Source organism: Bubalus bubalis, chromosome 5, assembly GCF_019923935.1.
Source record: "Bubalus bubalis isolate 160015118507 breed Murrah chromosome 5, NDDB_SH_1, whole genome shotgun sequence".
NCBI classification, from domain to species: Eukaryota; Metazoa; Chordata; class Mammalia; order Artiodactyla; family Bovidae; genus Bubalus; species Bubalus bubalis.
The window spans coordinates 79,374,369-79,399,848 of NC_059161.1; the positions used below are offsets into that span (position 1 = coordinate 79,374,369).

Genomic DNA, 25,480 nt, shown 5'->3' on the forward strand with positions numbered 1-25,480 from the left:
CAGGGAAGGTGCCTGGGGAGAGCTTACTGTTGGGGGCAGGGACTGTCCCTCTGCCCACTTCCTGCCCTATCTGAGGGCCTTGACTCAGGACTCGGGAAATTCGCTTCACCCTTTGGTGAACTGTCGGAATAGGATGCTGACCCCACAGGAGGGTGGCCGGAGTCAGACTCTCCAGACCCCCTAAAACTGCCGGGTACACACACACCCATGCTCTCGTACAGCACTTTCCTCAATTCTGGTTCCCCAAACTCCAAGTCAATCAACACCTAGAGAGAGGAAACAAATACCTAAATATCATCTCCAAATTGCCAGTCTCAAGTTGAGGAGTATGGATCTCAGGGCAGGGAGATCTGGTAGCAGAGAAAGGAGCTTACCTTGTGAAAACCACAGGTGCCTGATGCTCTACATGCATCAGTTCCAAAAGGGCCAGCATGCATAGCTGTGCAGGGTGTGCGCTGCACAACTCCAAGAGCCCCGCTCACCCAGACGCGAGAGTCAGGTTCATCCCCGACTTCCTCAGACACCAAAGAGAAAAATCTCCCCTGCCACCTACCTCTACCGCAAGCAAGATGCCCTTTCTCTGTTCTCTGCCCTGTTTCTTGGCTTGGGGACCTGGGACAGCTGAGCCCTTCACCCCCACTAAGGGGAGAAGCCTTGATCTCCTGGCCTCACCAGCCCAAACGAGGGGACCCCACTGATCTCCCCAACCCTAGTCTTCTGGTGGGGAGGTGGGGCTACACTCCCCGCCCCCCCTCCAAAAATGACACAGGAGGAGACTGCGTCCCTGCAGAGAGGAGAGTGGTGGGTGATCGCCTCCCTGGTAGGCTAGAACTGAGCCCCCAGTGTTGGGGTGGGGGGAGGGGAGGCCTCACTCTGGCTCCTGAGCACTGGCCCTGCTGGAGTCTCTCTCCCCATGCCTCCCTGACACCGGTCTAATGTCCCCACTGCCTTCCAGGGGCTGTTAGAGGTACTGCCTGGTTCCGCAGGGCTAGCAGGCACGGGCTTACACGCGTTTACACGCTCTTTCACACACCCTCCCTCTCCACCAGCTACGGACAGGGGAGCCAAGCAAGTCAGAGAAATGGCAGGTGCTGGAGGGCCCCTCCCTTTTGCTTTCAGCGGCTCCCCACTCACTCCCCACTGGCCCCAGACCGCCTGGTTGTACCTGGAAACAAGCGTCCTTCTAGCCCCTCCCCACTAGCCTTTTATTCGTGCTTCCTTCCCCACCCCACCCCACCCTACCTTTCAAGGGATGGGCCTGGAACCAGAGCCTCGCAGGAATGGGTGAATGACTTCAGGCTCCTTACTTGGGCTGGGGTGAGGGTGCTGAAGCAAGGCTGGGTCAGAGCGGCACACCCGGGGTTGCACGGGCCAGCCTGTGTGGCCAGGTAGGACTTGATTCTTTTGAGTCAGCAGGAGGGCAGCTTTAGCCAGAGCTCACTCCCTTTCCTGCCTCCTCCCAGGTGCCAGAAGTAGGAGGCCTACGGGCCAGCCACTGGGCAGCCCACCCCAGCCCACAGCCCACCGGGGAGGGGAGGGGCGCGTGGGGCGGGGCCTGCTCAGCGGTCATCCCGAAAGGGTATCAGCCCAGTGTTACAGGCCTCTTATATTTCCAACTATTGCTCCTCCTACCATTCTCTTTCAGCAGACTATTCTACTGTTGGTCAAGCCTTGATTTCCAGTCTTCCAGAGAAGAAACACGGACCACTTTTTCTGTTTCACCGTCTGGCAATTCCACATATATTTTAAATCCTTTCCGTTCTGATTATAACACCTATTGTTGTACTACCTTTGGAAACTACAGAAATATAGGAATAAGAAAATACAAGCCACAATTAAAACAGAAGTCAAAAAAACAAAAACAAAACAGAAGTCAAAAAAGGATGGAGGTCTGGGGTGGGCTACTCCCAGCTACTGGCGCTTGGCTCGCTGTGCGCTTTGACTCTGACTGGTCACTGACCCTCCTCTTGGCTTTACAAGGAAATCCCCCCACCCTGGCTGCTCCTTCAAAAGGCTGCACCTGGATCCCCAGGGCACGCACCTTGTGCCCACTCAGCGCAGGCCCTGAGGCTGGAGTGGGGCACCTTCAGCCCTGCCAAGGAGCAAGTAGGACCCAACCCTGAGGCCCCTGCCCCTCCGTGGGAGAGGACGGGACCAGGCCCTCTGGCTCCCACCCCTTCCTGTTGCACAGGCGGCACATTCCATTCCGAGCCAAGCGAGGGGCGGGCCTAGCAGAGGTGAGGCCGGGGAGATCAGTCTGGCCTCCTCTGGGGTGGGGCCCCCAGAGAGCTCCGGGTCTGGCAGGGATTACAGACCCAAGCCACCAGAGAAGGAAGCCTGAGTGGGCGTGCCCTATCTGTGGCTCCTTCGCATTCCCCTCTCTTCAAGCCAAAGCACTGACTCTCTACCTCTGACATGTCCCCAGAAGACACAGGGGGACAAGACGGGGAGTAACGCTAAACCATCCCCCCTCAACCAGGCCGCGATCGCCTGGGCTGCTCATGTATGGGGCTTCATGCCAAGGCCATTTAAATGCTAAGGCCACTGATGATGGGACGGGAGTCTGCTGCGTGTATCAAGAGAACTGAATTAAGATTTGATGGCATGTGTCAGGCTTCCCAGAGGGACCAAGCGGGCCTAGGCAGTGATGCTATTTAAGAAAAAAACGTGGCAGCTAGAGATACTGTCTTCACTTCTTCCTTCCTCTCCTCTACAGCCCCAACATCCCTCCCCCATAAAAACACTCCTGGCTAGTATCGTCAGCCTTTGGATGAGATCCCAGCCCCTGCTGCTCCTCTAGCTGGTCCTCCTGTGCACACCTGAGATGCTAGGCCCCACACGGCGTATCCTGGGCTGTGCCCAGGCCTTGGATTCACCCCCTGATGACCCTGAGAGAAGGCAGGGGATACTCTGGCCACTTCACTCTGGATAGAGATGTGTTCCTAGGGTAACCACAAGGGTCTTCACCATCACAAGGCCTGAGCAGGGTCGGTCTTAGGGCTCTCTGGCTAGGCCTGTGGATGCAACAGGTCCTAGAGCTGAACCGAATGTCCCATCCACCCCATTCTACCCCTCTTAGGAGGGAACTACCATATCACTGCTGCTTAGAGGAAGTATTTGAATTTTTAGAAGGAAGAGTCACTCCTGATCAGAGAAGCTGGCAGAGGTAAATATGGTGCTACTCAGCTGGTTTATAACAAATCTCCTACCTGAATCATCCCAAGGAGCTGGAAGGCAGGCCAAGGAAAGGGCAGTCAAAACAGGGGTAACCCAGGGCATGCTTTCCTGCTGGGAAGTGGGGAGACAGGCAGATGACAGGGTATGTGAAAGCAATCTTCCATGTGTCCTGGTCCCCGAGTGGTGACAAGCACCGTGACAGCCTTCCTGGCTAACATACCTGAGTTCCAGGAAGAGGACTAGCAGAGGGTGAGGATCGCAGCGAGTTCAGGCAGGAGTGAGCCCTCTTAAGCAAACACAGAACACAAAAATAATTCCCATTCAAAGCACAATTTACTGTGGGCCTGGCCAGGCCTTCCCAGCACAGAGCCCTTTACAAACACTCAGCTTCACCCCTGAATGAGGCTGAGGAAGGGGGTGTATGGGCACAGTTGCATTTGAATTCCCCTTTTTCCAGTTGCCTCAGCTTCCTAGTGACCTACTCAGGGAGCTGCCCAATAAGGGCCAGACTCAAAGCAGCCCCAGAGAGCAGAAAACCCGCATAGAATCAGGTGTTAGCCCTCAAGGACGGGACACCTAGATCCTCTGGAGGAGCAGGCCTTGCTCAAACGAACACTTGTCTGACAACAGCAAACCCAGATCCTTACCATTCATGGACCACCTACAGACTCAAACAGATGTGAGCCTCCCAAATTCTAACAGGGAAATATTGCTGTCATGCAACTTCATAGATGGGGAAATGGAGGTTCAGAGATGTTATGTGATGAACAGCTCTCCTGGCTCTAAATCCTTCTTACCGTATATATCATGTTGCCCTGAGGCTGCTAAGTATCACAGCAAAATGTTCAAATGTTCAGGATGGGGCCCTCCCTACTAGGAGGAAAGATGGGAATAAGGATGTAGATGAAACCCAAGATATTTCCACAGCCAAGGCAGCACTGGAAATTGTCAGCATTACGGATCCCAGCATTCGTGATTACCAAATCTGAGCTGGAGGTGGAATGCCCTCTCAAAGCAAGAGCAGAGCATTGTGTTAGGCAATGGTCTGCTAATGAGACTCACTGGCTTTGCCTCCAGAATGACCGCCACCAGGCCGCCTTATCCAAGTCACCTCGACTCAGAAATAGTCTGCTAGACAGCCTCTCTTCTTCAGTTCCTGCTCCCCTTCAAACTACTCCTTACTTAGTAACCGAAGTGATACCTTTTCCCCACATTTTCCCCCACTTGTAAAAGTAATTTGTGACCATTGTAGAAGGCTGGAAAAATTAACAGAAGCTAAAGGAGAAAATAAAATTCACCCATATGTCTGGTGTCCAGAATTAACCTCTGCAAACATTAAGGTAGTCATCTAGTCTTCTATGTATGTGTGTGATGTACATACCATTATCTTTACAAAATTGGAACTAAAATATACGGTTTTAGATTTTTTTTTTTATTATATACCTTTTCCAGGCTTACACTATACTTTTTTTAACTATGCTCTCTGGTTTTGGGTATTTTTTTGGCATAGTGGACACATACAGATGGTACTATTGATACACTCAGAAAGGACAAAAGAGTCTACAGAGAAAACACCATCTTTCCTTCATCCCACCCCTCAGCCACCATTTCCCTCTCCTGGGGCAACTCTGACTACCAAGTAACCTTTTTTTATGTTCCAAATAATCTGTTAAAATCATAAATCAGAATGTCACTCCTCTCCTGAAAACTCTTCAGTGGCTTCAACGATGAGGCCATTTCAGACCTGGTCCTGAATGCAGGCTCCTCACCAGGCCCAGGACCAGCCCCGGCCCTCCTGGCTTCTCTGGGCTCCTCTCCAGCTGCAGTGCTGCTGAAAACCCTGTTCTGGCTGCAGGGGTCCTTCTGTTGCTGCTCCCTCTGCCTGAGTCCCCTTCCTTCAGGTCTTTGTGCAGCGAGCTCCTTCTCATCCTTTAGGCCTGGACTGAGCTAGTCTTTCCCCAGGTCAGCTTTCACTGGCCTCCCCACCCAGGACCTCCGCTGACGGTCCCCACACATACACTGTCTATCACACCACCGTGTTGTATTTCTGAACATCACACAGGATCTAATACTGCTTTGGCTACTTATTTCAAGAGATTTATTGCCTCCCTCCAGAAAGAAGGCTCTCAGAAGGCAGGCACACTACCTGTCTTGTTCAACCCTGAAGCCCTGATGCCTAGCACAGGCCTGGCATACAACAGGAGCTCAACACATTTCTTTTAAAGGGATGAATGAGGAGACTAAAATGCTGGTTCTCATCATTGAGAGCCCACTTGCAGGATCTCCAAGGACCAACTTCCTGGCCATCTTCTCCCAGGACTGGGGAGGGGGTTAGGGGGTCAGAGAAATAAGAGAGAGGAACCTATTGTCCAAGGTAGGGTGGGCGGACAGCAGCTGCCTTCCTCTTCCTGTTGCCCAGGTCCCCCTTACTTGTGCGGTGCATTTGCAGGGTCCAGAATCAGACAAGGAGCTTATGACAAACCCAGATTCCTAGTAACCACTCCAACTGCAAGTGGAAAATTGAAGGTGGAATCTTTGCCCCTTATTTATCCCAAACCCTACATCCAGTCTGCCCAGGCAGCTGGGATATTCCAAGTTCCCAAGTGAGCCCCAGCAGCAGGCAACACAGATGGCACCTTGGGAGCAGAGCTCCCCCAGGAACAGCCTCAGCCCATCCCACTTGACTCTTCCCTGGGGCCTCAGACACCTGGGCTCCGCTCTCCAGAAATTCACCCGGCCCCAGAGACAGAAATGGGCATCCAATCCTGAGCCAGGAGCCCAGGCCAGAGCACTCTTGGGGATGCTCCCTTCCTGGGGCCTGATTTCCACTGAGAGAACACTGCCTCGAGCCAAGATTGATTTTTAAGAATGAGGAAAAGGAGGGAATAAAATGCCTTTCACAAAAATTGTGAAGGGACGGAGGAGGGGAAGAAGAGAGGAAGGAGAAAAAGAAAGAAAAAGGCAAAAAGACTTCACAAGATACAACGAGTGTTGTTGTTCAATCACTATGTTGTGTCCGACTCTTTGTGACCCCATGGACTGTAGCCCTTCAGGCTCCTCTGTCCATGGGATTTCCCAGGCAAGAATACTGGAGTGGGTTGCCATTTCCTTCTCCAGGGGATCTTTCCAGGGACTGATCCTGCATCTCCTGTGCTGGCAGGCAACTTCTTTATCACCCAGCCGCTAGGGAAGCTCACACAAGGAGTAGGGAGGTGCTAAAATCAGAAAAGGGTGGGAAGAAGTGTGAGGTTTTTTCCTTCCCAGAAATGGACAATAATTATAATTGATTAAATGAGCACAATCCCAGAATGCTCTTCTGAGCTATGTACAAAGTCCGCGGCTGCTACCGCTGCTAAGTCGCTTCAGTCGTGTCCGATTCTGTGGGACCCCATAGACGGCAGTCCACCAGGCTCCCCCGTCCCTGGGATTCTCCAGGCAAGAACACTGGAGTGGGTTGCCATTTCCTTCTCCAATGCATGAAAGTGAAAAGTGAAAGTGAAGTCGCTCAGTCATGTCCAACCCTCAGCGACCCCATGGACTGCAGCCTACCAGGCTCCTCTATCCATGGGATTTTCCAGGCAGGAGTACTGGAGTGGGGTGCCATTGCCTTCTCCATGTACAAAGTCAGTTGAGTAATAATGGCAATAATAATAAGTCACATTTCTCCAGCACTTACCATGTGCCAGGTACTATTGTATAAGCTTCACTAAGACAGCCCCAAGAAGTAGGTGCTGTCCATATTAAACCTATTTTACAGATGAGCAAACAGATACAGGTTTAACTTCTCAAGATCATGTCTCCAGTAGCAGTATCTGGGATCCAACTCTACAGCCCTGTCTCTTAATCACTAAGCTAGGCTTTCAATGCTCCAACTACCCTCTTGGAGTTCATACCTTCCAAACCTGTATTCTTTACCTGATCATTAGACCCCAGTTTCAAAGATGTGTGCATAACTCTGCCCATTTTGCATGGGGGGAAATCTGGAAACGTTAAGGGACTTGACCAAGCACAGGCTATCCATAGGTGGGGAATTATACCCCAGCATCTCCAGCCCCACTTCCCAAGGGAGCACAGTAGAAAGCAGGGTCTCTGGAAACTCCGCCCAGAGCAGCAGCATCTTCTCTGGCTGTCTTTCGCCAGATCCTTTCACCAGCGCCAAGGCGCCCTGCCCGGAAATTCCCACAGAGTCAAAGCAAACTTCCCAGGAAAACTCTTGGGCTTCCTCCTAGCCCCTGTCACGGAGGAGGCTGCCAAGAGCGCCGTTGGAGTCCTTGCAGCTGCCGTCGGCCCTCCAGGGCGGGAAGCCGCGGCTTGTGCGCTCGGGGTCCTCCTAGAAAGGTCTAGGGCTGAAGTTCAAAATTCACTTCCCGCCCTGGGCCCGCTCTCGGCTCTGACCTGGACTCTCCGGCAACCCCCACGTGTCTTGCCCTCCCCAGCTCCGGTTAAGTAATGGGGCACCTCCAGCCCGAAGACCAGGCGGGCAGATGGGAGAGTCCCGCGGGCGATCCCCGCGCGTCTGGGGACTCGGGCAGCCGGCGCGCACACGTGCGTGTGTGAGTGTGTGTGCATGTGTGTGACTCGAAGCAGCCGGCGCGCACACGTGTGTGTGTGTGTGTGTGTGTTTACGTACAGAACGCGCGGGGTGGGAAAACAATGGCGAGCCGCTGGGAACAGAGCGTCTAGACCCCCTTCCCACCCCCCGCCCCCAGGCACGATTTGCTTTTGCAGAGAAATGGGGATGAAAAGATTCTCCTTCCACATGCAGAGGCGGGAGGTTGGGGGTGGCAAGAAGGCTAGGGTGGGAGGGGAAAGGGGGGTGAAACTGGAGCAGCCGGAGCAGAAAACAAACAGGATGCAGAGCCCAGCTGGTCCGCTGGGAAACAAACCTGGACGGGTGAGAGAGGCTGCGTGGCCGGCCCCCCGCACCCAACATAAGCAGGACAGGGGCAGATCTGCGCTGCGGGGCGGGCACCGGAGCCCAAAGCCGGGCGCTCACTGGTAGCCCCGGCTTCTCGCTAGGAAATCCTCGAACTGGACGTACAAGTGAGAAAAACCCAGTGCCCCTGAGCAGTGAGTGAGAAGCGGGGGGCGGTGCACCCCAAGCCCGGCTCGTGTGGTGCGCACAGACAGACACACAGCCACCCACGGCCTTCCCAGGCTTCCAGCCCTCTCCACACCAGCCCAAGTCTGCCCGCGGGTATCCGCCAGTGCCCGCGTAGTGCGGGGGAAGTGGGGACCCGTTCCTTTGTGAAAAACTTTGCCGAGGATGGAAACTCGCAGAGAAAAGACCCAGCGTGTGCTCAGAAACGTCGGGTCGCGAGTGTCAAAACTTCGGAGGGCGGGCGAGAGAGACGCGACGGCGCGCTCCGGGCACGGAGGGGCGCACTTACGACTCAGCCGGGCGCCGGGCTCGCGGCTCGGCGCTCCCGCTCCTCCTCCGTCCGGGTCCTCGAGGCCGGCAGCCCGGGCTTCCCGTTCACATGCCCCCGCGGCGCGGCGGCCGGGAGCGCCGGGCCGGGGCGGCCGCGCTGGGAGGAGGCACGCCCCCCGCCGTCGGCCGGGCAGTCGGCCGGGACTCGCGGCCACCCCGGGTCCGCGCCCTGCCGCGCGCCGCCGTTGCGGGCGGAGAGCTCGGTTCCGGCCGGGCGGCGCCCTCGGCCGGGCCAGGCCGCTCCCTGCACTCTGCCCTCTGGCCCCGGCGCGCGGCCGGCTCCCGGCCTTCCGCGGTCCTGCGCTCGGACTCGCGGGCTTCGGCGCCGGCCCGCCCGGCTCTCCCGCTCCGCGATCCGCGCCTCGGCTCGGTCCCCAGTCACGGCCTCGGAGGCTGATCGCGGCGCCCCAGGCTCAGACCCGGGCTCACCGCTCCCGGGCCGGGCTTCCAAGACCCGCACTTAACACAGTTCAGTTCCAAGCCGGGACTGGGAGCGGGGCGCTCGCTGCCGGTTGCTTGCTGCTGCGAGCCGACTCCACAGCCTCAGAGGAGAAAGAGGGAGGGAGACCGAGAGCGGGCTGGGGTTGGAGGAGGAGGAAGGGTGGGGAGATGGAGGAGGAGGGAGGGACAGAGAGTTCCCTCCTCCTCCCTGCGGCCAGGTCCCTCCAGGCAGCAACAGCTGGAAACCTCTGCTGCCCAGGGAAGAGCGAGGGTTCCTGGGCGGCGCACGCGGGTGGAGGTGGGTGAAGGGATGGAGAGAATGGAAGAGGTGGATTCCTCTCACTCTCACTGCCCAGGTATGAGGTCATTCCAGGGGATCTTCGCTCCTTAGAGCAAGACCCAAGAAGTTGTCGATCCAACTCCCAGCCTCCCAACCCCTCCAGACAGATAATCTGGACTTCAAAACCCTGTTTCAGAACCTCCCTTAGGAACATGATCCCACCTGCAGCTGGACGGCTTCCTAACGTGGCAGACCACTCCCCAGCCCTGTCATTTTGCACTCTCTCAAGTCCTTTTATTTTTTCCCTGACCTGTTTGATACTGTGGGGGAGGGGAGGATGGATTCATTTGAATCAGTGTACTTATTAAATGCCTATGCCTGACCCAACTGAGTGCAAGGGACACCAGGATGAATGAGAAAGTGCCCTGTCCTTTCTGGAGGAGACAGAGGAGTGAGCATATGATTACAGTGCTGTGGAAAGGTGCTCAGCCAGGCACGTGGAGCATGGGGGCCACCAAGAGTGCTAGGGCCTGGGACAGACCAGGCTTCCTGGGGGAGGTGCCATCTGAACTGCATCTTGGAAAACAGAGCAGATTAAAGGTGTGGCCATCTTGGATCTGCAAATAACACTCACAGTGCAGGTGGCCGGGATCTCAGCTGATGGTCAGCCGGGCTCTAAGACTTTCTGAGGTTTTGGATTTCATCATTCCTCACCACCTTCCTTGGCTAACTTCTCTTATTCATCTTTTATGTCTCAGCCCAGATATCTACTTTCCCAGAGCCTCTCTTGGTGGCCAATCTGGCTCAGAAAGCGCCCCCTGCCCCCAGTCACAGATAGTATGGTGACTGTTCATTTGTCTGACTCCTCTGTAAGCGCTGCAGGGGCAGGAATGTGTCTCTCGGGCTCACTGTTAGACTCCTTGTGTTTAGCCAGGTCTTGGCAAAGAGCAGCCCCATGATAAATATTCATTGATCAGTTGGTTGATTAAAAGGAAATAGGAGGTCAGTGAGGAATTCTAAGCAGGCCTCTACTGAGATCAGTCCAACTGAAGGCAGGGAGGCCAGTGACCAGTGGTGGTAACCAGGTAAAAATAATGTGGGCCTGAGCTAGGTATGCGTGAGGAGAGTGGAAAGGAAGAAATGGGTGGGGTTGAGGAGGTGAGAAAAGTCAAAATTCATTCTTCAGGGACTGGCGTTTGGATGAAGCCAACTGTGGGTGAAGCCATTTCAGAGATGATGGAAGCCTCTTAGGTGCCACCAAGCTTTTCCTCCTCCCAGCCAACATGCCAGGGTTTCCCACGTATCAGGCTGTCTTCTCTGGCCGCTGATCAGCTTCAGTGGGTAACCTCATTATGGATCCCTCCTTGTAGGGATCCTTAGTTTTGGCAAATGAGATGGGAAGAAAGGAGAGCTTAGGAAGCAGACTTTCCTCTCTCCAGTACCCCCACCCACGATATCTCACATCACTGGTGTCCACTCTTCCCAATCACCGACACTTGAATTAGGATCTTCATCGTATCTGCCTACTGTGTCTTAGGCATGGTACTATTTTCACGTACACTATCTGTTTGTACCTCATGCCAGTTCCATGAGGGTGGTATCACTATCCCCATTTAGGTAAGAAAAAATGAAGCTCAAGGTCATAGCTAGAAAGTGATGGGAGGAAGTAATCTGACTTTGAAGATTCTAGGACTTTCTATGCCTACTGCACTATTTCCTGGCAATACCAGACTTACAGGTTTAACCCCATGTGACCACTCCCTCCTTAAAACACTCACTCCAAGATCCCACACTCTTCTGAGCTCGCAGGTCGCCCTTTCTCAGCCTCCTCTGTTTACATTTCTCCCGCCACTGTTGTCTCCAGGTGGGAGTGTCTAAGGGCTCGCCTGCATCCTGCATCCCGTTTTTCTTTCTCTCTACTTTCTCTCCCTAGATGAAATTTTAACTGTTTCCATGACTTTAAGTACCAATGAAGCACTGATGATTCTTCCAATTTTTTATTTAAATCTCTAGGACTGCCTAATGTACTCTGGATTCATGTATTCAACCACATGCTTGTCATTTCTACCCAAGAACTGACAGACAGCCTAAACTTAACATGTTCAAAATTGAGCCTTTAACCACTCCCCTAAGACTGTTTATACCCTGTACCACCTTTCCTATCTCAGTAAATGGTACCCAGCACTTACTCAGTGGCTTGAGCCTAAAACTTAGGAGTCATCTTTGATTCCCTCTGTCTGATCTAATCTGATTACTGGGTACTGTTGATCTGTCTCCAAAAGTATATCCCAATCCATCTACTTCTCTATCTCCACTGTCCCCACCCTAGCCCAGGCCACTGTGGTAGTCTCTCAGCTAGACTACCACAAACTCACTGCTTCTGAGACTGAGAAACCGAGAATTCTTATAGGCCACAGAACTTAAATAAGGCTGCTTACAATGACATGACTTTAATATTTGTTCCAGAAATTTCTTGCCTGGGAAGATAAGACTGCAAACCAGTAAATAACTTCATTATTTGCTTCAGGAGCTTGCTAAAAATCAATTTATCTGAACAATAGACTGCTCAGACAGCCCCCTTCTCAGGACAATAGTTTGTTTAACCTGGCAAACCACTAGCTTATCAAACAATTGTTTATTTTTAAAGACTCTCCCCTTGCTGTGTGCTCCAATCCTGAACTGTTATCTTGCAAAATTTGCCCAATCCCAGTCAGATCTCCTTATTAAAGGATCAGTCTTAAACCAGACCTCAAACTCTATAAATATCTCTTTACCTGGAAAGTGCCTCCCCAAACTCTGTCCTTCCCAGAGTGGCTCCTTTTCATTCTCTGGTCTCAACACAAATGTCCCTTCCTCCATCTTTCCTCCTCCCCCACCTACAATCATCTCCCACCTTTATTCCTTTAGACCCCATTTGCCTCCTTCATATCACAACAAGTGATACTTATTTTATTAGTTTTCTGTTTTCTTGCACTCTTCTGTCTACCCTTAGACTGTAGGATCTGTGAGAAAAGAAACTTGTCTGCTGTACTTTCCATTTAATTTCCAGAGCCTATAGGAGATGCTTAAAAAATATTTGCTGAAGGAATATAAATATTCCCTATTTATGGAGAAGTCATAAAAGGATTAGATTCACAGATTGGTGTGAATTACTCTCTTCACTGTTGTAGGAGCAGGGCCTGGAGAGAAGCTCCAGGAGAGGAAGTGAGTTGAGAGCAGGAAAAGCCCTGGCTCACTGCTTTGCCTGAAGCCCCTCCTGCTTCCGGCAGACCACCGAGACCTCCCGAGCACCACTTTCTCTGTGAAGCCTTGAGGAGGGAGCTTGTGTCTTGGGCCAGGTCAGGTAGGCCCAGGGTAGCAGGGCTAGTTTGGGCACCAGCTCTTCCTCCCGCTGACCAAGGAAGTGCTTGTCTCGATCCCTATAGTCAGACACTGGAGTCAGGAGTAAGTCAGGAGTGCCCCCGTGGTGCGTGGGTGGGCCTCAGCTTTCATAGAGGCACTCCCTTCTGGCTGATGCTGGTGGGCCTCTACTTGGTTCTGAGTTCTTCCAGAGAGTCATCCTCAGTCTTAATTACTATGGAAGCTAATCAAGAAGATAACAAATGGATTCATAGAATGTTTCATTTGCCTATCAGAATCTGAGAATATAAGGTCTGGAAGGAATCAGCCTTCTAGAACCATCTCCTCCAGCTCCTCTTTTTGTGCAGAGAAAGGAGAGGTATCTTGCCCAACTCTGGTACCTTATACGCATAATCTCCTTTAATCTCTCAACAGCTCTGTGAAGATAGGAACAGTTGCATTTTACAGATGAGGAAAATGATACTCAGAGATGGGAAGGGAAGCTTCCGAGACCACATAGTGAAGGGGCAAGAGGTGACATTTGAATCCAGGTTTATGGCCCTCAAATCCATGCTTTTTCTTCTGTAACCACCCTGCTCCACTTCTCATGGGGTCCTTAGACTCCAAACCATATAAACTAACACTTGAGTAGTATTTAACAGCCTAGATTCTAGCTTAGACCCCAGAAGTAGAAACAACTCTGCTTCTTATGTGAAAGTCAACCTCCTGTCACCCAACAGGAGGACTTTCTCCCATGTAAGGATAGACCCATATCACTCTCAACCCGTCACTGTCACTCGGCACACGAGCATATGCCTGCAAAGACAGGGAGCCCACTCAGTTGCATGTGCTCTGGAGTGTGCTAATGCTGACTTGGGTCCTTTTTATACACAAACACACGCACACATACACTCCTGCATGCTTCTAAATCTTCTTTGCTCCATTCTTCATAGTAGTGTAGCTACTATGGGGACTCACGCAGGGGGAAGAGAGCTGACGTAGTCATTCTCACCTCCCGAGCTAGCACGCATTCTCTCTGTAAGTCTAATCACTGGTAATCCTAAAAGTTGGGGATAAAACCAAGTCGCACGTCTCACTGGTCGACTGGAATGGGTGCACTGCCAAGACAGCCATCTCCCTCTGAGAGGGCACCTGCCAGACACACAGACATGAACATGCACACGCAGCACATATGCACAACGGCTGCTTTTTTTCTTTTCTCTTTCTGTTCTTTCCTACCCCTTCCCATAGAGAGGGGTCACTGGGTCCCACCTCAAAAGGCACTTGATTGAGGGACAGAGGGACAGAGGTGAAGAGGGTGTTCGTTTCCTAGAAGCCGGGATGATTCAGAAAAGCCCGCGGCAGCCTCCTCCCTGCATCCCCACCCCCACCACCTGGCTTGCCCTGCCCCACCCCCACCACCTAACTTTTTTCCGCTCTTTCCTGTCTTGAGGAGACCTAGATCCTCATCCTGGGAGGGACTGGCAACAATTAACAAAGGCACCATGGAGTAAAGACAATTAACAATCCAGAAAAGAGGGGAAAGAGAGGCTTTGTTCTGGTCTCCATGGCAACGGCAGGGGGGCAGGGGGAGGGGGGAGGAGGAGAAGGGCCATCCAGAGAGGCTGAGACTTTCACTTTCCTTTCATCCCTCCCCTCTCCCGCCCCCTTGGGTTTCTGCCAGGGAGACTGAGGGGCTTTGGAAAGGAACAGGGCTGGGACGGGCCATCTTGGCAGGCCAGAGATCTGATGGGAGTGACTGAGGCTCATGCCCCAGCTGAGGACTCACTGAGGAGCCGAGGCCAGAGCCACAGCCTTGGGCCTGAAGCAAAGGCATCCTCCCTTCCTCCGCCTTCTCTGAAGGGCTTATCTTGTGCTAAGAACAGTACCCAAAGTCTCTGCCCCAGCTCGTGGCCAAGAAGAGCTTGGATGGCCTGTGCTTCCTTCTTCATCAGAACGCAGTGGGAAGTGGGGGTGAGGGGCAGGACCCGCTGCCACAACTTGCAGGGCCCACTGCAAAATGACACGTGGTGCCTTTGTTTCAAATGATTAAGAATTCAAGATGGTGGCAGCAGAGCGTTCAGTCAAGCCCAGGGCCCTTCTGAGCGCAAGGCCCCGCACAGCCATGCAAGCCGAAGGCCCAGGAAGCTGTCCCTGTCAGAAGGCTGCCTGGGGCCTGGGTGCCGGCCTGCAGGGTGCCTGTGTGCGCCTGCGTGTGGGAGACGGAGAGAGCACTTGGGAGCAAGTCTTTCCTTCCTGAATTTCTATTTGCTCAACTATTAACAAGGAAATTGCATTAGGTGATCTGTGGGTCAGGGCTTCCTCCTCTCCAGGAGGAGGATGTTCTAGTCTTTTCTCACTGCACGCAGTCCTGAGCTCTACCTCAGAGAGAAACCAAGAACAGAACACTCATTCCTAAGAGTGAGGTGCTCCAGTGCCCAGCTCTCCCTGGCTTTCCTGCTTGGAAAAGGCAGAAGAAAATGACTTACAAGCGCCAAAACCTGGCTGGCGATCATGCTGTGGGTTTGCAGAGAATTAGAAGGCACCGTTGATCTCACAAGGTGTTTGTAGCCAGAGCAGAAGTGTCTTGGCAGGAGAAGCCAGGCGCACCAGCCCAGCCTCGTGTGTGGGCCTCTCTGTTGGCCACCGGACAGTGACTGCCAGGACGATACTTGCTCCCAGCTGCCCTAAAGTCATGAGAGAAAATGGGTCAGACTGCAGAGGCTTATCCTTCTGGGACTCAGCTTTGCTGCCTTGTGGATCCAAGAGAAATGAAGAATATTAATCAGAAATCCAAAAGAAAAAAAAAATCAGCTCCATCAAGGGCCCCAAACTAGGCAAAAGGTTGAAGAATCTGCTCTCTGCTTGTATCTCTCTGCCTAGAGGGTATCCTCCCAGGAACAACTTGTAGGGATGCTGTTTTGGGCCCTTCCCCCAAATTCATATATCCTAACCCCTAATACTTCAGAATGTGACTATATTTGGAGACATGGTCTTTACAGAGGCAATTAAATGAAAATGAAGTAATTAGGGTGAGCTCGAATCCAACAGAACTGTAGTCTTGATCAGAAGGGAACATTTGCCTGCAGACACACATGGAGGAAAGACACCAGGAGAAGACGGGCATCCCCAGCCAGGGAGAGCGGGCCAAGGTGGATTCTCCCTTTGGGCCCTCACAAGGAGCCCACCCTGCCAACACTGTGATCGCGGACCTCTAGGCTCTGCTGTTTAAGCCACCCAGTTTGTGGCACTTGGTTAGAGCAGCTCTAGCAAGTTACTCCAGATGCTATGTAGTGCTGTGAATGCTAATTACTATGTTGGGAGGTCTGCACAGCCTTGAGATGCCTGGACTCAGAAGAATGAGTCTGCATGAGGGGAAGGGTTTTGCCCTTGCAGTACAGCCTTATTTTAACTTGAAACAAAATTGATCTATTGTTCTCTTCCCTCAGAGCCTAGTCTTTTAAATTTTTTATTTCTTTTGGTATTGGTTTAACACGTTTTATTGTTTTAATCCCTTTAGTCTTTTCTTTTGGTGAGTTTAATGATTTTACTTATCTCAGTCATTTTTTAATCCCGTTTTTTCTTTCTTCTAGCTATTTTATACTATGTCTTTTATCTCATCTTATCTTCTAGATTTTTTGTTATTATATTTTTATTTTCCATCTGTTATTTCTAACCCTTTGCCTTATCGTGCCTTTGTTCCATCTTTTAATTTCTTTTTAGCTCATTTTTTTTTATTTTTAGTTCATATTGTCATTTTGCCTGCTGCCTTTTTTTTTAAACGACTCTTACTATCTTTTTATTTCTTCTTAGTTTATCTTTCTATTGACTGTTGTATTATCTTCCATATTTTACTGTTTTTTATTTTCTCAGCTTATTAAATGCTGGATCTGAAAACATAGGCCCCAGGGGAGAGCTGGGAGGCTAACCCAGCCCCCAAGCTGAGGCTGGATCACCTCCTTGAGCTGATCCCTCCCAGCAACTCCCAGAAGATGTCCCATTTGCTCCAAGGCTGGCCCCTCCCATCTACAAGAATTAATCTGTGTAATATAGAAGAACTTGGGATAAAATCCTCCCAGGAACACATCAAGTTTGCTTATAGTAACAGCACATTAAAACTGCTGGAAGAGCCTAATTTTCTCCTATCACATGCCGTCAGCCTGCTCCGTGTGCACCATGTCAGCCAACACTTGACATCACTAGATGTTAGACCAGAGTTATAAAAAAACCACATTATTTATAAAGATGGCTATGCTGGGTGGGAAATTTTGCTTTGTGAAGGAATTCTAGCATACTTTCTCATGTTTAAATTTGACAAGAAATCAAGTATTCTGGATCCTTGCAACAACGGTCTTTGGGAAGAGGCATAGTGGAAGTTCTTCTGAATACTTACCTCCTAGCTGCCTCTCATTCATTCATGTATTTGATAAATATTGAGAACCTACTGTGTGCATGAATTGTGCTAGGCAATGATGACAAAGTGAAGAGCAAAAAGAGCTAGGCTCCTTGTTGTCATAAGTTTATAATCTAATAAAAGGATCTTTATCTATGACTAATCTGATTTGCCCTCCTTCCATGCAGGGTTACAGAAGATTTTTGTGACAGGGACTGCTAGTTGTTCCACAACATCTGTTCTTCTCTTCAAGAGTAATACAAGTTTTAGCTGAAAAACTGACCACCAATCAAACAACTGCCATTTCCTAGCCTCTCTTGCAGCTAAACACAGCCACGTGCCTAGGTTCTACCCTATAGGACGTAAGCAGAAGTGATAATACAACTTCCTGGTTCTGCCCTATAAGACTTACACAAAGTGTTAATAATACATGCAACTCCCTGGTCACGTTTTTAACAAGAAAGGATGTATTCTGTCCATTCTTTCTCCCTTTTCCTAGCTAGAATGTGCGTATGGTGGCAGGAACTGTATTAAGTATTTCAGGCCATGACTTGGGGCATTAAAAAAGGATACTCTGATACTACAGAGCCCCCATAAAGCTCTATGCAACTTAGGTTTGAACAATTACAGGAGACACTAATAAACTGATATGTCGGGTAAGCCACTGTGACATTGGCCTTTGTTATAGCAGCTGAATCAGTTCTCTTTAGTATGTACATCTCCCCCCAAACTTTCCCTTCTTTTGAGGTGAGCCCAGAATGATGTTCTTCTGAGCAGTTTCAGAGAAGAGTTAGATATATCCCTGCTGGGTTGCTCCTGTAGGTAAGAAAGAGAACCCTTCCTTGTCACCAGGTGCATGAAGGTGGATGAGCTGCTGCATTTCATGACTATACAAGCCTCCTGGCTGCATCTTCTTCTCTTGAATCTGGAAAAGTAAGCTAGGTCTTAGCGCTTGTTCCCACTTTAAAAATCTTTTTCATGACAAAATGATTTATGCAAACAGAAGAACCTATTCTGTTAAAAACAATCTTTGATCAGAGGAATCCACACCAATGACTATACTGATCCCACCCCTCCAACCAGCAATGTGATTTCTCTCCAGATTTTCTACTGTTGGCATAGAAGTCCAAGTTGGCCCTTAAAATGTTTACTTTTGTGCTCCCTAGTCACATTTTCAGTTACTTCCTCAGCTGTTGGAACTCCCTGCCATCAGCCCAGCCCCTCTGCAGACAGAGGCTGCTGTGAAAACCTGCAGATTCTTCCAGCACTGGAAGTTCAGTAGAATCCTAACACTGTGAATTTAGTCTTGCTTCTACTCAATCAGACGACAGTAACCCCTTATAATTGTTTGCTTGGGCTACTGTACCAAGATGCCATAGACTGGGTGGCCTGAACAACAGAAATTCACTTCTCACAGTTTGGGAAACTGGAAGTCCAAGATCTAGGTGCCAGATGATTGAATTCCTGATGAAAACGCTCTCCCTGGCTTGAAAGCTGTTGAATTCTTCCTCTATCTGAACTTGGTGAAGAGAGAGCACCCTCATTTCCCCTTATAAGAACACTAATTCCCATCATGGGGGCCCTACCCTCATGAGCTCATCTATTCTAGACCTAATTTCCTTCCAAAGGTCTCCTATCAAGATGCCATCACACTGAGCAGTTAGGGCTTCACCTTGGATTGGGGGAAGACACAAACATTCAGTCCATAATACCCCTCATGCCCATTCCCGTCTATCTTCAGCCCTTACAATAAACAAATTGAGTCATAATCCTGCATAATTCTAAACCAACAAAGGATAATAGTTACATCCTTCCAAAACATTCCTTGAAGTTGCCTCCTGATAGGTCGTTCTCTATAGATAAGTATCTAAGGTAGCTCTCCCAACACAGAGCTGGACAGGGTTCTCAGTAAAAACTCCTACTACTTTTTTTTCCCCTTCCAGTATTATTGAGATACAATTGACTTACAGCCCTTGTAAGTTTAAGATGTACAGCATGATGATTTGGCTTACATATGACATGAAATGATTGCCACAAAGTTCAGTGAACATCCAACATCTCATTTAGGTACAAAATTAAAGAAACAGAAAAAAATATATATTTTTTCTTGTGATGAGAAGTTTTAGGATTTACTCTTAATAATTTCATATGTAACATACAGCAATGCCGGATGCCTTTATCATGCTGTACATTACATCCATCATATTTATTGATCTTACAAGTGAAAGTTCATACCTTTTGACTGCTTTCATTCAATTCTCCCTCCAGCCTTTGTGTGTGTGTGTGAGCTTAGTCGCTTAGTTGTGTCTGACTCTTGAGACCCCCTGTAGACTGTAGCCCACCAGGCTCCTCTGCCCATGGGAGTCTCCAGGCAAGAACTCTGGAGTGGGTTGCCATTTCCTTCTCCAGGGGATCTTCCCGACCCAGAGACTGAACCCAGGTCTCCTGCATTGCAGGGCAGACTCTACCAACAAGCTACAAGGGAAGCCTTGGTAACCACAAATCTGACCTCTTTTCTTATGAATGTGCTTACTTAAAAAAATTTTTTTATTGGAATATAGTTGATTTACAATGTTGTCTTGGTTTCAGATGTACAGCAAAGTACTCATATACATGTATTCACTGTATTTTTAGATTCTTTTCTCATATAGGTTGTTAAAGAATATTTGGTCAACTTCCCTGTGCTATGATACCTCCGTCCATGGGATTTTTTCAGGCAAGAATACTGGAGTGGGTTGCCATTTTCTCCTCCAGGGGATCTTTCTGACCCAGGGATGGAACATGTAGATTCTGGATCCCCTGCACTGCAGGCAGATCCTTTACTACTGAGCCATCGAGGAAGTTCCTGTACAGTGGGTTCTTATTAGTTTCCTATTTTATATATAGTAGTGCGCATATGTGGAGAAGGCAATGGCAACCCACTCCAGTGCCCTTGCCTGGAAAATCCCATGGATGGAGGAGCCTGGTAGGCCGCAATCCATGGGGTTGCGAAGAGTCGGACACGACTGAACGACTTCACTTTCACCTTTCACTTTCACGCATTGGAAAAGGAAATGGCAACCCACTCCAGTGTTCTTGCCTGGAGAATCCCAGGGACGGTGGAGACTTATGGGGTTTCACAGAATCAGACACAACTGAAGCGACTTAGCAGCAGCAGCAGTGTGCATATGTGCGTGCATGCTAAGTCACTTCAGTCGTATCCAACTCTGCGACCCTATGGACTATAGCCCATCCGGCTCCTCTGTCCATGAGATTCTCCAGGCAAGAATACTGGAGTGGGTTGCCATGCCTTCCTCCAGGGGATTTTCCCTACCCAAGGATCAAACCTATATCTCCCAAATCTCCTGCATTGGCAGGTGGGCTCTTTTTGGGAAGCCCAGTAATGTACATATGTCAATCTCCCAGTTTATCCTCTACCCCTGCATTTTTTTTTAAGTTTAATTGACTTTCAGTACTACGTTAGTTCCTGTGACATAACATAGTGATTTAGCATTTCTATACATTTCAAAATGATCACCACAATAAGTCTAGTTATGACACGTCACCATACAAAGATAGGGTATAGTTATGCAACATAGTCCCCACAACATACATGGCAGTCTATATATATGCATGTGTGTGTGTTGTTAAGTCGCTAATCTCTTAAATTCAAATGCATTTCAACAAATCTGCATTTTTACTCCTCCCACACTCATCACATTTAATGTTTTTGACATCATTTTTTATATCTTTTTGTTCTGTGTATCCCTTAACTACTTATTGCTGATTTGACTGCTTTTGTCTTTTAACCTTCCTACTAGCTTTATACATGGCTGATTTACTCCATTTACTGTATATTAGCCTTTACCAATGAGATGTTCCATTTGTGATTTTCATGTTTCTTGACCACTCCCTTCTGGCCTGCAGAATTTCTGCTAAAAAGTCAGCTGGTAGTCACCCTTGTATGTAACTTGTTGCTTTTCTCTTGCCACATTTAATATTCTCTTTTATCTTTTTTTTTTCATTTAAATTATGGTGTGTCTTGGTGTGGTCCTCTGATCCTATTTGAGACACTGTGTGTCTTCCTGGACCTGGATATCTGTTTCTTTTCCCGAATTAGGGAAGTTTTCAGCTACTATGTCTTCAAATATGCTCTCTGAGCCTTTCTCTCTCTCTTCTCTTTCTGGGATCCCTGTAATGTGAATGTTAGTTTGCATGATGTTGTTCCAGAGGTGTCTTAAACTCTCCTCGTTTCTTTTTATTCTTTTTTCTTTTTTGTCTTCAACTTCAATGATTTCCACTGCTGTGTCTTCCAGCTTGTTGATCTGTTCCTCTGTATCATTTAATCTACTGTTGATTCCTTCTAGTGTATTTTTAAAAAATATTTGTTTGTTTATTTACTTGGTTGCATCGGGTCTTAGCTGTGGCGTGCAGGATGAGCTCAGTAGTTGAGGTGCTGGCTTAGATGCCCTCTGGTATGTGGGATTTTAGTTCCCAGACCAGGGATGGAACCTATGTCCCTTGCATTAGAAGGCAGACTCTGAACCATGGGACCACCAGGGAAGTCTTGTATTTTTAATTTCAGTTGTTGTATTCTTCATCTCTGTTTGGTTCTTTTTATATTTTCTGTTAAAAACTTCTAACTTCTCGCTCTGTTCATCTTCATCCATTCTCTCCCAAGTTCTTTGAACATCTTTGTGATATCATTACCTCAAACTCTCTATTGAGTAGATTGCTATTTCCACAACACTTAGTTCTTCTGGGGTTTTATCTTGTTCTTTCATTTGGAAAATATTCCTCGGTCACCTCTAATTCACTATTTTTATTTCTATGTATCTGGTAGGTTGGTTACACTCCTCAGCCTTGGAGAAATGGCCTTTGAAGATCCATATGTCCCAGCAGTGCTTCTTCCCTTACGCTCACCAGAGCTGTATGTCCTACGGGTACCCCCTGTTTGTGCTGCATAGGTCTTCCTGTGGTGTCTGGCTGACTACTATGGGCCGTTTGATAAGCATGGCTGGACCCTGGTCTTGTTGGTTGCCAGGCCCTTTTTGTGCAGAGCCTGCAGGCCACTGTTTGGCAGGGCCAGGTCACGGGGCTGTTAGCTGCAGGGCCTGGAAGGACCCTGGGGCTGGTGCTGGACCACTGGTGCATAGAGCTGGGCTCTGCGGTGGAAGGTTGCAAGTGCTGAGGGTCCCGGATCTAATGTCAATCTGCTGGTAGGCAGGGCCAATTGCTGACCTGGCTGACTGCAGGGTCTGGGGTGTTGGCCTGCTGGTGACGGTGAGTGGGGCTGGACCCTGGGGCAGCTGGCTGAGGTCCAAGGTGTCTGGCCTGCTGATGAGAGGGGCTGGAGTCTAGGGGGTCCTGGAGTTGGTGCTGGCCTGCTTATGGGTGGGCTGCATCCTGGACCCTGGGGCAGCTGGCTGAGGTCCAAGGTGTCTGGCCTGCTGGTGAGTGGGGCTGGAGTCTGGGGGTCCTGGAGTTGGTGCTGGCCTGCTTATGGGTGGGCTGCATCCTGGACCCTGGGGCAGCTGGCTGAGGTTCAAGGTGTCTGGCCTGCTGGTGAGGAGAGCCAGGGTCCATGGGATCCCAGGGCTGGTGGCTTTCCACTGAAGAGTGAGGCTGGGTCCTGGGGTCTCTGACTATAGGACTGTAGTGATCCCAGGACTAGTGCCAGTGAACTGGTATTTGGGGCTGGGCCCTGGGCCCTCTGGGGCCCTCTCAGTGCTGCTACAGGCTCAGGGGGTCTTAAGGCATTAGGTCTGTTGGTAGGTGGGGCTGTGAGTCTGCCCAGGTATTTGCATGGCCTAAAACATCCCAGTACTAGGGCCCATAGGGTGGTGGGCAGCGCTGAGTCCCAGCCCTAGTAGGCTAGAGGGAGGATTCCAAAGTGGCGCCTATAAGAGCCAGTGTCCTCATGGTGGAATGAACTCCCCAAATGGCTATTGCCAGTGTCTTTGTCCTCAGCTTGAGCTCCTCTTCATAGATATTATACTATTACATCCTAAAATAAAACATAATAGTTTAGGGCCAAGATGGTGGCATAGAAAGACCTTGAGCTCACCTCCTGCCATGAGGCACACCAAAATTACCACCATTTTCAGAGAAACTATTGTTGAGAAGAACTGGAAGACTAGCAGAAAACAGTTTCTGCAACTAAAGAGATAAAGAAAAACTACAACATGATGGGTAAGAGAGCAGCGATGTGGTATCATCAAGACCCACACCCACACAGTTTCCTCCTGCGTCTCCAGGAGGCTTTGCAAGATCAGCAGGTGGTTCTGATCAGTTCCTTTCAATCACTGCTCCTGCCCTGGGTCCCGGAGCAGGTGAGATTTTGTGTGTGCCTTTTAAGAGTGAAGTTTTCATTTTCCACAGTCCCCTGGCTATCCCCCTAAAATGAGTCCCATTCGCTTTCAATGCCAAACAGTCTGGGGGCCCATCCTCCTGGTGCAGGAAACCCCAAGACTGGGGAGCCTGATGTGGGGCTCAGATCACTCACTCCTCAGGGAGAACCTCTGCAATTGTGATCATCCTCCTGCATGTAACCCTGGGGTGTGGGTCTTGATGATACCACATCTCTGCTCTCCTGCCCATCATGTTGTAGTTTTTCTTTATCTCTTTAGTTGCAGAAACTGTTTTCTGCTAGTTTTCCAGTTCTTCTCAACAATAGTTTCTCTGAAAATGGTGGTAATTTTGGTGTGCCCCGTGGCAGGAGGTGAGCTCAAGGTCTTTCTATGCCACCATCTTGGCTCTAAACTCCTATTATGTTTTATTTTAGGATGTAATAGTATAATATCTATAAAGAGGAGATTTATAAAATAATTTCATTTCTAAGAGTTAGGCTCTATGTGGAAAATAAGACAAAAGTGAATTGGCCATTTCATCCTCAATGTCACTAAGCTTCCAAACCCTTAAAATTGTAGTCAGTCTGTGAGGGTATCTGTGGGAGTAAGTCTCCAAGATGGATTTCCAATGATCCCCATCTCTGGGCCTGCATGCCCTTGTCTTATTGTAATCCCTTTCCACCGAGTGTGAGCTGAGCCGGACTTAGTGACTCATTTCTGATGGACAGATTAAGGAGGAAGTGACAACATATAATTTGGAGATCATGTCATAACAGATTGGCATTTGGGTCATTCACTCTGGGAGAAGTCACTTGCCACGTCAAGCAGCATTTTGGAAAGGCCCATGTGGTGAGGAACCACGCCTCTTGCCGGCAGGCATGTGAAGGGACTTAGAAGCCAACCCTTCAGCCCAGTCAAGTCTTCAGAGACTACAGCTCCAGCTGATAACTACTGAAGAGATCTCCTAAGAGAATCTGAGCCAGAATCACTCAGCTAAGCCACCTGGATTCCTAAAATTCAGAAACTGTGTGAGGTAACACTGTTCGTTATTTTGAGATGCAAAGTTTGGGGGTGATTTTTTATGCAGCAATAGGTAAGGAGATAAGAGATAAGATGTCAGTACTAGTAAGATACTGCCACAGCTTCTACATATATTTACCTTCTCTGGAGGGGATCAGCCACCTGCAAAAAAGGAAGTCAGAATGTAAATGAGAATCTGAGAGAATATTTATCCTCTGGAAAGCATAATTGAATCATCTGATTCAATCATGATTGAATACATAATTTTTATTCTCCCAAACCTCCTGTCATGACTAGACAGAAAATTAGCTAATTAATTGATGACTGCTTATTGAGATTTGCATTGCTTTCTATTTGCCTTATTTAAAACAAACATTTAGTAGATTCACAAAACTTCTTCTGAAGCAAAGAAGAGTTATTTTGCCTGGTGAATCCATTTAGTCTCGTCTGGGCTTCCAGTTGGCTGGGCACTAAGGGGTCCCGTAGACTAGAGACTTAACTCCAAGGGTCATAGCAAAACATCTGAAGTCCATTCAGGACTATGATGGCACAGGAAGGGAATGTGGAAGATGCACACAGGACCCTAAACAGAATCTGTACCGTGGATGGGCTCATTGAGGATATAAATCAATGGCGGTATTAGGAGAAGCCTTGCGATAAGAGATAGAGAGAGAGCTATGAAACTTGACAGTGAATCTACAACATGGGAATGGCTCACAAGAACAACTTATTGATGTGAAAGAATCAGACAGATCCATGGCAGAGCGCCTGAGGCCTTTGGATAGGAGGCCCATGATGGAAACCCTTATTCATTTGACTTCACCTCTTTTCTTTCTCTAACCCCCTTTTATACCTTTCTTAAAATAAACTCAATTACATATATTTGTTCAGTTGCTCAGTCATGTCCACCTCTTTGTGACCCCATGGACTGCAGCAGACCAGGCTTCCCTGTTCTTTACCATCTCCAGGAGCTTGATCAAACTCATGTCCATTGAGTTGGTGATGCCATCCAACCATCTCGTCCTCCATTATCCCCTTTTCCTCCTGCCTTCATGTCTTGTCTGAAGTCT

The 25,480-nt window shown here is 49.3% G+C and overlaps 1 protein-coding gene and 1 pseudogene across 1 annotated transcript in view; one reads left to right on the forward strand and one right to left on the reverse strand.

Annotated features, from left to right (window-relative positions):
* SOX13 (SRY-box transcription factor 13) overlaps positions 1-8,701 on the reverse strand; it is a 44,247-nt gene extending 35,546 nt beyond the window's left edge. Inside the window, exon 1 of the mRNA XM_025277745.2 lies at positions 8,568-8,701. The gene's annotated coding sequence lies outside the window, so the exon portion shown is untranslated. The remainder of the gene's footprint in view (positions 1-8,567) is intronic.
* A 14,524-nt stretch (positions 8,702-23,225) lies between these two features.
* On the forward strand, positions 23,226-25,182 carry LOC102403951 (annotated as a pseudogene).
* Positions 25,183-25,480: the final 298 nt, after the last annotated feature.